Source organism: Parasteatoda tepidariorum, chromosome 2, assembly GCF_982258835.1.
Source record: "Parasteatoda tepidariorum strain Cologne lab strain chromosome 2, Ptep-v5.0, whole genome shotgun sequence".
NCBI lineage: Eukaryota > Metazoa > Arthropoda > Arachnida > Araneae > Theridiidae > Parasteatoda > Parasteatoda tepidariorum.
The window spans coordinates 131,255,251-131,268,388 of record NC_141756.1 but is presented as its reverse complement, the minus strand read 5'-3'; the positions used below and the strand labels follow the sequence as shown (position 1 = coordinate 131,268,388).

The window sequence follows — 13,138 nt, the reverse complement described above, 5'->3', positions numbered from 1 at the left end:
GGTAATACAATACGTTAAAAATAAATACAAATCTCCTGAATAAACATCAATTACATTTATGTTTAAAAACAAAAGCCTATAAACTCATGGAAAACGCGTCATTACTACAGTGCGTATAATAATTTCGTCTGTTTATTGTAATATAATACCTGATATAAAATTCTATATTTATCTAATATATCTTCTAATTTCGTCAAATTGATATCGTCTCATTTAACCCATTGATACACGAGCAAGTGCAAACCGGTTTCAGTCGCACAATAAAATTGTTTATCCCCTGATGATTAGAATCTTTTAGTGCATCGTTGACCTGTATAAAGTGATAGATCCCAAATCATCCTATCCATGGTCGTGAATCACTTAGAGCAGTGGTGCGCAAACTAGGGGTCGCCAGAAGTTTTTTGGGGGTCGCCAAATTTTCATGAAATGCATTATCCCTGCATGCTGCATACCATACAGTGTACTTATAAAGAGTGAAGCGCCGTCACTCCCTGTTTAATTGCAATTTCATGCTGTCCACTCTTTCTGATGGTGCTGCAGCATTAACAGGTTCGAATAAGGGGCTCAGAGGCTTAATTCAGAAGGTGGCGCCTCATATGGTATTTAATCATTGTATGATTTATTGGCAAGCTCTTGTTGCAAAAGATATGGATGAAGAATTGCACAACGTATTACAAGACGCTGTTAGTTCAATTAACTACATTAAATGCAACTGCCGTCTCTTTTCAATACTTTGCAATGAGATGGGTTCAACGTATGAGAGATTTACTGTTACACACCGAAGTCAGATGGCTTTCACGTGGGAAAATACTACGACGGATATTTGATTTAAGAAATGAAGTGTACACGTTTTTAATCGAAAAGAAACATAGATTGGCAAGTTATTATATCAATGAAGTTTGGCTAGGGAAGCTGAGCTATTTAGTTGATATTTTCGAAAAACTTAACGACTTAAATTTGAGCTTGCAGGGTGAGAATTCAACTATCATAACTGCAGCCAGTAAAATTCAAGCTTTGAAGAATAAGCTTAGTCTCTGACAAAACTGAACTGAATAAAAACAACACCATGTTCCCTTGCTTTAACGATTTTATCAAGGAAAAAAAATAATATAGATATATTTACATTTAAAAACATCATTTCAACATTAAAATCACATTGAAAAGTTAAAGAAAAATTCTTCGAGAAGACTCGATGATTTTCCTGAAAATCTTGGTTGGATTCGTGATCCATTTTCCTTTGACATATGCAGTTCAACTCTTCAAATTAGTGAGAACTACTGAGTCGAAATCAATTTAAGACTCAGCCTTGACAAAAAATTTTGGCTATCCGTGGAAAAACAATATCCCATTTTATGCAAGAATGCCATCAGAGTGTTAATACAATTTGCATCAACGTATTTATGTGAAACTGGATTTTGCAAACTAGTTTCAATAAAAACAAAATACCGCTCGCGTTTAAACCCTGAGGATGATATGCGAATTGCAATTAACAACATACATCCAAAACATCGATGAGATAATTAGAAACTTGCTGCTACATACATCTCATTAAAGGGCAATTTACTGATTTTTGTGTTATACAAAAATTATTTTCTTAAAATTATAAATAAAATTAATATGAGTCAAATATGATGATGTTTTTATTCGATGAAACGAAAGAAATGCGCAAAATATACATCTTATTTGTGAACATTTATTTCTAGGGGTCGCCAAAAATTTTCTCTCTACTAAAGGGGTCGCAGTCGAAAAAAGTTTGCGCACCACTGACTTAGAGCACGAAATGAGAGATGGAATGAAAAGAAACCGATAAAATGAAATTAGACATCCTCACAAGAACTGCTCTAATTTGCGGTCGACAACATTAACGCAGGTGAGACCGTTGTACATTGATGAAAACGCCATGCATTATGGTGTCAGCAGCTACGGACTTTTCTAAATCAGACATTATTTTAGGGCCAAGATAGTCTGGTTGGTAAGGCCTTTATTCAGGAGGTTCGATCCCCGCCGACCGATGTAATGGTGACTGATGCCCGTGTGCCCATAGCAAATTAATACCTCTGAGGGTACTGATGGAGGGGTTTTCTTGCCCTCTGGATTGGTTCAATTTTACAAGGAGTTGAACATTAGTAATCACAAACCCAAAATTAGGTCGGCTGTTCAACGACGGAACATTCTTTAGCACTCTTAACGACAATCAAATTTCGCCAATTAACAATAGCGCTTTCTCCGACAGTTGCGAGCAAGGTGATTCTTCTATTTCGCCTTCCTAAGTTTCGGTTTTATAATATTAAAAAATAATGTGCGATGCAAAAAAAGGAAACAAATAATAAAAATGACATTGAAAAGAAATTGATCCCCCTCATCTTTATTAAATAAGATATTTAATCGATTAAAACAAAAAAAACTTCTATTTGAAGTTTCTTAGGGGACTTATTCTATTTAGAAATGAATTTATTTCCTAATTTAAATAGTATACCATGGAATGGTAACTTTTAGTATGCAGAGCCATGAAAGGTTAGGGAAAGTCTGAACAGAGCTCCATGCGGCTTCATGATGGTGATATTAAAAATAATAATAATTAAATGTAATTCTTTTGCAGTATTGATAATTCAAAAGTTTTGTGTACTTCCATTTAACTTCGTTCGAGAGTTACGACATTCTCTGATGGGTCGAGATTTACCCGAACGAAACGGAAAAAAACTTTTTCTCGTCGATTTAACATGGAGTGATTAATTTATCGAAATTTCACAATTTCATTTCGAGTGCATGTTCTTTTCCTTTGCTTTCAAAACTATTCTAAACCGTTTAAATTATCTTTCATACACAAATACAATGTCAAACATAATATTTATTTTGTGAAGTAATTAGATATTAAAAATTATGATATCTATGCTTCATAAGTGATTCATGTTATTTCTTACCGAATAAATCGTTAATTGTTTGAGAAAATGTTAGTTTCCTCAAAAAATTATTCTTAAGAGAAAATTTGCCAAACAAACCAAAAATAAATAATATTTTTATCTTTAAATAGCTTAATCAGTGCATCAAAAATTTGCTGTTCTTTGGCATAGTTTTATGTCTTTTGTGCTGGGAAAATATAAAAGGGGCATAACATAAATATTGATACCATAGCAACAAGAAAAATTCTGAAATGGCTGTAGTTTATTGCTCTTCCAATTGTAACTAAACCGATTTCTAATTTTTTTATTATCAATTTATCGCGATTTATCAATTCATACTCTTAATTAAAATGATATACTAGTTTTATTTTTAATATGTTTTTAATTCAAACAGCGCTTGAATATTTAAAGATTAAAATACCAATAAACACTGAGAAACCTTAAAGTTTCCAACCCAGAAGAAGAAAAAGATATTGTGATGAAGCGTCGCCAAGTGTGATAACTAGAGCCCGGATTTTGATGACCTAAAAAGTCTCAACTAATGCCCTTAAAAAGTGCAAAAAATGCCCTTAAAAAGTGCGAAAAATGCCCTTAAAAATGCCTTATGACATGACTTAAATAAAGTTAAAATATTAAACTAAAACAATGTTTTACTCTTTAAAATTATTATGAGTTATTTCAAAAAATATAAAGCAATGCAATACTTGTTCTACGTCCATTAAAGTTTGAAAAATATGTTTTATATCCTAAAATAACAAAAAAAGAGGAAAATATATTGACTACAAAACATTTTCATTTTGTATAGAAACTTTAATGAATATAGCAACTTCCATCTCATAATATTACTGAGTATCAGAATTACATTGGATTATTAAATGTTTTTTGATATTTTGAAATGTAAACGAGCGTATCTTGTTTGAAAGTAAATTTTTAGTCCTGGAGAAGAAAATTTCCTAGAAAATTGTAATGTTCCAAACTATACAAATCAGAGAAAATGGGAAAGCTGTAACAAACAATTACTTCTAAAGATTTTATATCAATCAATAACATAATGGAAAAACATAATGACATGCAGGTGATATTGAGAGCTACAATATGAAATTTAAAATTATAAGACAAATGTTGCATTTCATGTAATAAAAATGCCCCAATAAATAATGAAAATTGGAAAAAATTAACAAAAAGCTTAGAAAATGCTTTAAAAGGCAAAATACGCCCCAAAATTTAAAAAAATGCCCTATAAATCTAAAAAAAAATGCTCTAAAGGACAAAAGATGTCCAAAAATGCAAAAAAATGCAAATGTCATCAAACTCCGGGCCTTAGTGATAACTATTCCATTGTCTTTCTCGCAACCCAGCTTCTTTATACAATTTTGAAACCAACGCTCTAAGAATTCGATAGCAGGAAATCTAGTTTTATGATAACGATGAAATGGGAAAGGAAGTAGTATATTCTCAGGTCTAGGGGAAAAAAGTTTTATAAATCAAAATTAGATAATTAGAAAATAAGATATATTTAAAAAAATTTTAGACGGTTTTTGTGATTAGGTCCATTAAATGCAATTTTTTTTTAATCGACGCAAATGTTTTGCATATAAAACACGAAAATATAATCATATGTTCGGGAATATGTTTTCTTTTAAAAAAATAAAGGGAAAAATCTTAGATTTTAAGTGATTCTATCCTATGGATACAGTAGAAAGATAATATTTTTCGTAATAAGTTTTTGTTCGTACGGATTTCACTTTGCTCTGTTTTTCACTCAAGTGTTGATTTTTTTCTTTTTTTTAATTTTCGTACGGTGTCTTAATTTTATGTTTTGGCTTACTTTTTTTTACAATTAATCTTAAAAGTAATTTGATGACTACAATTAGCTTAAATGAGAAAGGTAAAAATTACTTTTTCATTATTATACTATTTATATTTCAATGAAGTATTTACATTCATTTAAAAATTCATATTCTTCTATAAAGTAAAGTAAAAATTCTATAAAGTAATCAATTTTGAAACTAGCGTGAATTATTTTTGCTTAGGAAAATGCCAATTAAAATATTGTTATTTAAGAAAACAAAACTATTATCATATTTGGCCAAATTTATTAAAAAAGTTTATTTTTTTTAATAAAATTTTTATTAAATCCCATTCGAGTCTGTAATAGAAAATTTTGCAATAGAAATTTTGATCACTTTCCAACTAGCCAGTGCACTCAAATCTCTTTCTGCTACACTGTGCCTGGGGGTAATGAATGTTTCATTGGTATCGTCATAGCTACAAGAATACATTCATCACGGAATAAAATATTTTGTTAGTCCAAATTTTGGATCACCTTTATAATTTAGTACTACTTATAACTTAGTAAATAGCATAAGTACCGTAATTTCAACTGCAGCTCTGTGTCTGAGAACAATGTGCTGCTTTTTGATTAGCTATTGTTTTTTAAATAAAGCGCATAAAATGATATCGATTCTAATTTGAAATGGAAAACACATATTAACAATTTAGTTAAAAAATTGCGTTTTGTTTTAGTTAAATTTTATCACCTTAAGAATAAAATTCATTTTAATTTTGTGAAAGCACTCTATTACTCCTGGTTTTATTCTTTAATTAATTATGGTGCAATAATATATGGCGGTGAATATAAAACTAATTTACTTCCCTTAATCTCAGTTCAGAATAAATGCTTCAAGATTATTAATTCTCTAAATATAAATAATTCAAGTGTAACTACTACCAATATATATACAAGAATTAACCTATTACCATTTCGCCATAATGTATTTCTTCGTATTTTACTCTATTTACACAACAATAAATTAATATGCAAATTAAAAACTAATGTGTCTGAAAGGAGACCAACTGAAATGTATGAGATTCCCCTCTTTACAAAAGAAATTTCACGAAAACAGTTTTTTTACTTAGCACCTAAATTATAAAATAAATTGCCATTTCAGTTGCAAAACATCAAAATATATTCTTCTTTTAAGCGTGCTTTATTTCAATTTGTGATGATTCAATTTGTGATTCCAATTTGTGATTTAGATCTCTATTTTTCACTTTAAAGGAAGCATTTGATTTTTCTATACCAGTCTTGTGTCAATCCAAATGAATTTCTTATGTTACCTTTGTTATTTTTTTTATATAGTTTCAAAAATTTTTTTTTTGTTTTCTATTATTACAGTGTTCAACAATATATGACATCTTATGATGAGCAAAATAATTTATGATTGTAATTCCCCCCCCCTTTTTTTTAAAAAAAAAAAAATTCTATTTTAAATTTATTGTATTACTTTTCTTTGTCGCCTGTACAGGATCTTCCTCTTGACGACGAATATATATTCTTTGTATTTACGTGTTTTTGTTCCCAATAAAGTTATATTTGTTTGTTAAAAAAAATTTAATGGCAATATTATCACTACTTTATTTATCGAAATTTAAGTTGAAACTCAAAGAGACTTAGACCTAAAACTAAAATAAATTAGGAATTTAGAATTTTTTTAAAATAAAACTTATTTTTTTCTGAAATGTGTTAAATTTGAAAAATGTTTTCATTTTTGTCTTAGTAAAATGGGTATTAGTCTTAACTAACATGGAGCAGCCTCATTATTTATAGTAAAAACTGTCAGGAACTCTTCAGTTTTTTGTTTTAGGACTCAGAAAAATAAAATTGTTTCCTATTAAAAACGTAGTTTTAATAAATTCCTGGAACCTGGTTTAATAGTTCTGCCACCACCTCTTGCGAAAACACAAGGGAATCTACCTTCAGGCTTGTTAGTAGGTATGATCCTGTACGATTCCACCAAACATTTAGCCAGAAACGTTGCTGAGACGAACGTGAGCGCATTGCGTTCGGGTTTTCAGTTTCGCACACATGATAGTTGTAGAATCCGAAAGATATCCGAGAGATATCCGAAATATTCTCGTGTGTGAATACGCATTCGTCAGTGAACAACACGTGCACTAAAATCCGGCCCTACAGCCATCTGTTGGAGAAACCACTTAATAAAACTGACACGTGCCTGATGGTTCCATGCCCCTACACCAGGGGTGTCAAACTCAAAAGCTAATTTGGGCCAAATAAACAATACTTAACTTTAGGTGGGCCGCAAAAAAAAATCAGTGTTCATAGAAACAAATATTTTTATTTTGAATAGTGCATTGTAATAAACATATATGAAGTAAAATCATTGTTTGATATTTGATATCTCTTCTCCGCTACTATCTTTCCTATTTCGGGAGAAATTTTATTTGCCGAAACTACTTTCAAAGTTGACTCCAGAGGAAAAGGGAGCTCCTGAATCAATACTCCCAGAAGCATTGATTTGTCAAGGGAACTTGACGGACTTTGTGACCTCGACATATTTAACGTACGTCAGTCACCATCCACTGCACGGGGAGTCTTCGGTCGGCGACCTCTTGGACATGGGCCCCGTGCCCTACCAACCAGGCTATTCCAGCCCAGACTACTTGTTTTTTTTTTCTATCCGTCGCTGAACAGCCGACCCAATGTTTGGGTTTACGACTACTAATGTTCAACTCTGCAGCCTTGTCATTTTGGGCCAATCCAGAAGATAAGGAAACTCCTGGATCAGTACCCCCAGAGGTATTGATTTGTTATGAAAACATGGAGGACTTTGCGACTCGACAGATTTAACGTGCACCAGTCACCATTTGCTACACGGGGAGTCTTCGGCCGACCTGTGATTGAGTCACGAACTCTTGAACACGTAAGGATCTCTGGGTTTTGAGAAATGTGGTATTCATTTTACGGAAATGGTTCACAGAGAGAGAGAGAGAGAGAGATCATAAATTTTCTTTCTGTCAAAATTATAAATTATTGTATTGTGGGTTTTAATGAAAAAAGAATCTTATTCTAGATTTTTGGACAAAATCTGATCACAGCATACAAACATGCATATATATTTATCATCTATACACCAGTTATGCAAATATTGTAAATAATTTGTCTATATTGTCATGAACTTTATTCAGGATTAATAAGTTGACGTGTTTAATCTTAGTAGTTCTTTCCCTTAACTAGTTTATAAAGTTTAGTCTTTTGTTTATTTACTAATAATAATGCAGCTTGGAATATTTTTTTTGTATGGAATTTTATAAATGACTGTTACTCATAGTTCTTGTTATCTTTTTTTGGCATTTTTTCACCCTTTCATAATTTAATTGTATAATTCTGTCTTGTATTTCAGCTTGTGAAATCTTAGGCAATCCAATAAAGCGACAGTCTTACGACAGCGTATTTGATGACCGTGTACCTTCTGTCAATAACTTTTCCAAAGAAAACATTTTTGAAGTGTTTAGACCAGTTTTTGAAGCAAACTCCAGGTATTTGAAAGTTGTGGAATTATTTTTGGTACTTCTTGCATGAAACTATAAATAACCACCTAGAAATTATAAATAGCCAACATAAAGTATGTTCTCTATAATGTTTACTATTTCTTAAACTATGTTATGAGAATCTGCATGCTGGAAGTTATTATAATGGAGTTCTTCCTTAGTTGTTTGCATACTTTATGATTTATTACTCTAACTGACACTTGCTGTATTAACTATCTCAATTATTTATGTTTTATAATTTAAGTTCAACATTCAAAATCACATTCTAATGGTGGTCTATTTAGGACTCCTATACAGTCTTCAGAGACTAATGGGATCAGTAACAGGGTGGCCACCCACCTGCAATTATCAGCTAGAATTTTTTCTTTAAATTATTTTACCATCCATTACATTCACTTCTTTGGATGGAAATTTATCACCAAACAGTTTAAATATAATCGACTAAGCAATACTTTACTTGCGTTTAAATTTGCTCCATTATAACCCTGTTAAACTTGAAAGCCACTTATAACTCTCTCTCTCATGGTTGCTAAAAACCTTTGACCTGTCATGGTTGAATAGAAAAACCTTCGACCTGTCATGGTTGAATGGAAAAACCTTCAACCTATTTGGAGACTGCAGTTTAGGAACGACAAAGATTGTTGTGGAGGTGGAAGAAGGGGATTACTTTTTTTTTTATATAAAAGCATGAGTTTTTTTATTTATTTATTTGTTCTATTCTGTGGGCTAAATCTATTTATTCAAGCATGTTCTGATTCTTTGAGGGTATTTTTTTTTTCTTTTGACAAAATTATTCAAAATGTTTTAATATTTTTCACTTTATGAAATTCTTCAAAAATTAGATGGTTACAATTTAATAATAGATTTTTTATTGCACCCCTTCTGAAAGCTTTTGTACTCTCGTCCAATGAAATTAATGAATTAATTTTTCTCAGCAAAGCCATCAGTTTCTTAAAAACAGCAATGTTTGTCAACAAATTGTTACAATTATTCCATGGATGGTTATTTTTCGATTTTTATTTTAACCTTTTATATTTTTTTAATAGAACGGTTCTTTTACAAACTAATTATATGTTAACATTTAATTTTACTGTTTTTTTTTGGTAAATGTTTGATTTTCGACTCAAAACTTAAATTTTGTAGAAATTACTCAGACGAAAGTTTGTAAACGTTCTAGCGATGATATTTCAGAAACTGTTTCCTTCTTATATCCTAAAAAGTTGGCGAAAACTAAGAAATGTATAGGAAACATGTTGAATGATATATAATCATAAAATATAATAGAATTTCATTCAAATGTGTTTATTATTAAGAAGGAAAAGGAAACTTATATTTATTTTGTTCTGCACTGCACAGGTATTTAGTTTTGCAATTCCTAGTTAAGATCAACCAGATGACAAGAATTTTAAACTTAATATTTTTTAAACAACAAGGTATCATTTTCAAGGTTAAAAACTGGAGTTTTAGAAATAATGACTTTTAACTTAATGTTAGTTTTCCATAATTTATAGGCAAAACTGTAAAATCAAGGGTTACATCATTTGAAATTTTTATTTGTGGTCAGTAAATATCTAACAAGTTCAGTTTTTTTAATTACACTAATAATAGAAAATTAAAAAAATAATAATAATAAAGTAAACTGTAACAAAACATGTTATCTTGCTCCAATGTGTAAAAACAAGTCACATTTTTATTTTTTGGGACTGTTATAAGTTTAGCATTGACTGTATAAGTAAATTCATTTGTTAAATTTTACATTGAAAAAGAATTTACAAATTTAAACCAACGTAACTCATTATTGTAAGAACATGAATTTGATTTGGTTTAAAATTGAACTGTATGCGTTGAATTATGTAGTTCTTATAACAATTATATCTATTACACTTGATATTTATTTTTTTTGATTGAAGGAGAAGTATCTGCTTTTCCAATTCGCAAAAAAAATATTTTATTAAATAATAAGCCTACACGCATTAGCAAACAATAATACATGCCCTATACAATTTTTAGTAGTTATTGGGCCTGTAATTGGCAAATCAATCTGGAGGGTATTCAGTTAGTTATTTTATATTAAAAGGATATACTAAACAAAGATTATATATAATAAAGAGATAATCATATTAAAAAGAAATTAAAAAATTGGCGCATATCTAATCCTACAACCAGGACATATGTTCTTTCTTGTTGTCCGCAGGCTATGCCACTAACTACAAGTAAAAGGTATATCGATTTATATTGTGTGCTTTGAAACTTCAAATACAATAGATTGAAAGAACTGAACAAAACAATTATTTAATTAATGACTTTTACAATTATTAGCATTTTTTCAGTTAATTAATGACTTTTACAATTATTAGCATTTTTTCAGTTGAAAAAAATTTTTTTTTTCTTTCAATGTACCTAAATCGATTAATCGAAAAATTATTTTATTATCGATTGCCTAAATAAGAGTTCTATTTACATTGTTGTTAATATAAACTGCTGTTTGTAGAAAATGCAACACCATGAAAGAATCATCAGAATCAAATGAAATTTAATGCAGAAACGACTTGTACTGATACAAATAAATGATGAAATTTTCAAAACAAAAGAAACAAATTAAGCGTCCGAAATCAGTATTTGGTGCAGCCACCACGCGCTGCAATAAATGCTGCTATACGACGTGGCATGGAGTCAAACAGATGTTGAATATCTGCTTGAGGAAGAGAATTCCATATCGCTTGTATGCGCAACCAAAGTTCGTCTTTGGAAACTGCAGGACGCGGATCACGAGTGAGACGCCGACCAACCATATCCCACACGTGCTCAATAGGCGACATATCCGGCGAATAAGCAGGCCAAGGAAGAAGTTGCATGCGTTGTGCTGAACAGAAGTCTCTAACAGTCCGCGCAACATGTGGGCGTGCATTATCCTGCTGAAAGATAGCTCCAGGGATGCCTTGAAGGAAAGGAACTACTTCGGGCTGTAGCACTTCACGGACGTATCTGTTGCTATTGAGATTACCCTCAATTCGTATCAAATTGGATCGTCCATGATACGAAATCGCACCCCAGACCATAACTCCGGGTGTTCGACCACTATGTCGTTCAATAATACACTCAGGAAGGCAGCGTTGACCGGCATAACGTCTAACACGAACACGGCCATCATGGGTCCACAAATTGAAGCGTGATTCATCTGAAAAGACAACTTGGTGCCAATCAGCTCGCCAGTCTCTGTGCTCAAGAGCCCACTGCCGACGCAGCCGTCGATGATCCGCCGTGAGGGGAATCCTGTATAATGGCACCCTTGCACGCAATCCACGACGCAGCAGACGACGACGAATTGACGAAGCCGACAATTGTACACCTGTAGCAGTAGACCAATGTGCTGCCAGCTGCCTGGAGGAAGCTGTGCGATCATTCACCGCCATGCGGAGCAGGTGTCGATCATCGCGCTCTGACGTCACCTTCTGTCGTCCAGTGCCTGTTTTTCGAGTTGTTCGGTGCTCGTCGGTCCACTGCTTCCAAACTCGCATCACTGTGGAACTGTTCCGCTGCATACGAGCTGCTATTGCGCGATAGGAAAATCCTCCTTCTCGAAGGCCGATTATCCTCCCTCGTTCAAACTCCGTAAGTTGCTTGAATTTCTTATTCTTCCGTCGTGGAGGCATACTCAGGTCTCACTAAACGTTTGCCACTAACAAATAATCATAGACTATTTTCAACGTCCCGCTACAGCACTTTATTTATACGCTTTCAGCATCAATTCAGAGGGCGCTGCGCGCGCCACGCACGCGCGATGGCTCTGAAACTTTATTAATTTGCATAATATCCTATAATTGACATTTGCTGCGAATTTCATTTGATTCTGATGATTCCTTCATGGTGTTGCATTTTCTACAAACAGCAGTTTACATACCACAATTAAAATAAGTGATTTTCAAACTAACTTTTACATGATGGAAAATGTTATAAAACACATTGATTCATCTATTCCAACAGGAAATAGAGGACAATTTTAATTAAAGAAGCTATTTATCGAAAAATAATGTCTATATTAAGATATAAAATGATGTAATATAATTAAGATATAATGCCTGTCTTTCAACAACAGAACATATTTACACATATCGGCATCTGGAAATGTACCTATAACAGCGAAAGAAAATCCACAATGTATGTCAGCTTGTTTTTACATACCCACCTTTAATCACATGCATGCAGCGTGAGGAAAAGATAAACTGAAAAGCAATGCTTACGTTAAATGATTTATAATTTATTTTTAACGATCTGTCTAAAAATGAAGAATTAATTGAGCAAGGCAATCAACAGACCACCTTTTCCGAAACATATTAAAAATTTAAACAATCTCTTATACAGCCTGTCTATGGAAAAAAACTCCCCTCGCCATTTGTCTGGAGCAAAGGTGGTGACGAGGTTTAACTATTTCAGTTAGGAGTGTTGGATCAATATTTAAGACAGGTTTGAGGAGAGAAAGGGAATCAGGGGAGAAAAAAAGCACCCTCGTGTAATAAACTATGTCTGCTATTTTCTGGCTTCCATTATTGCTCTACTATTTTTTGGTTTCTTGCCATTTTTTGGTTATTGCACTATTAACTGGGGTATAACTGGGTGATATCTATTGGAATGATGAATAAGCGTTATGTGATGTGATGTATAGTAGAGACATGTTTTTTGTTGCTTTGTTATACTGACAAACTTGGTACAGGAAGTATAATTATATAGATATATGGAAGTATAGAAGTATAATTATATAGATATATAATCAAAATCTATATATAAAGATAATCAAAATCTATATAATTACATATTTATACTTGTATTTTGTATTCATATTTATTATTATTTATGTATTTATACTTATGTATGTACAGTCCGCAAAA

At 32.0% G+C, this 13,138-nt stretch overlaps 1 protein-coding gene across 8 annotated transcripts in view; it reads left to right on the top strand.

Moving 5' to 3' along the window:
• The window catches only part of LOC147816233 (histone deacetylase 9-like), a 163,336-nt gene that overhangs the window by 44,225 nt on the left and 105,973 nt on the right, over window positions 1-13,138 (top strand). For 6 of the 8 annotated variants that reach the window (XR_015431892.1, XR_015431893.1, XM_087158404.1 and 3 more), the window contains one exon: window positions 8,105-8,240. The exons of 1 other annotated variant lie outside the window; for it this stretch is intronic. The gene's annotated coding sequence lies outside the window, so the exon portion shown is untranslated. Of the gene's footprint in view, window positions 1-1,703; window positions 1,871-8,104; window positions 8,241-13,138 lie in introns of all 8 variants that reach the window. One more of the 8 variants, XM_087158405.1, reaches the window with a different exon arrangement.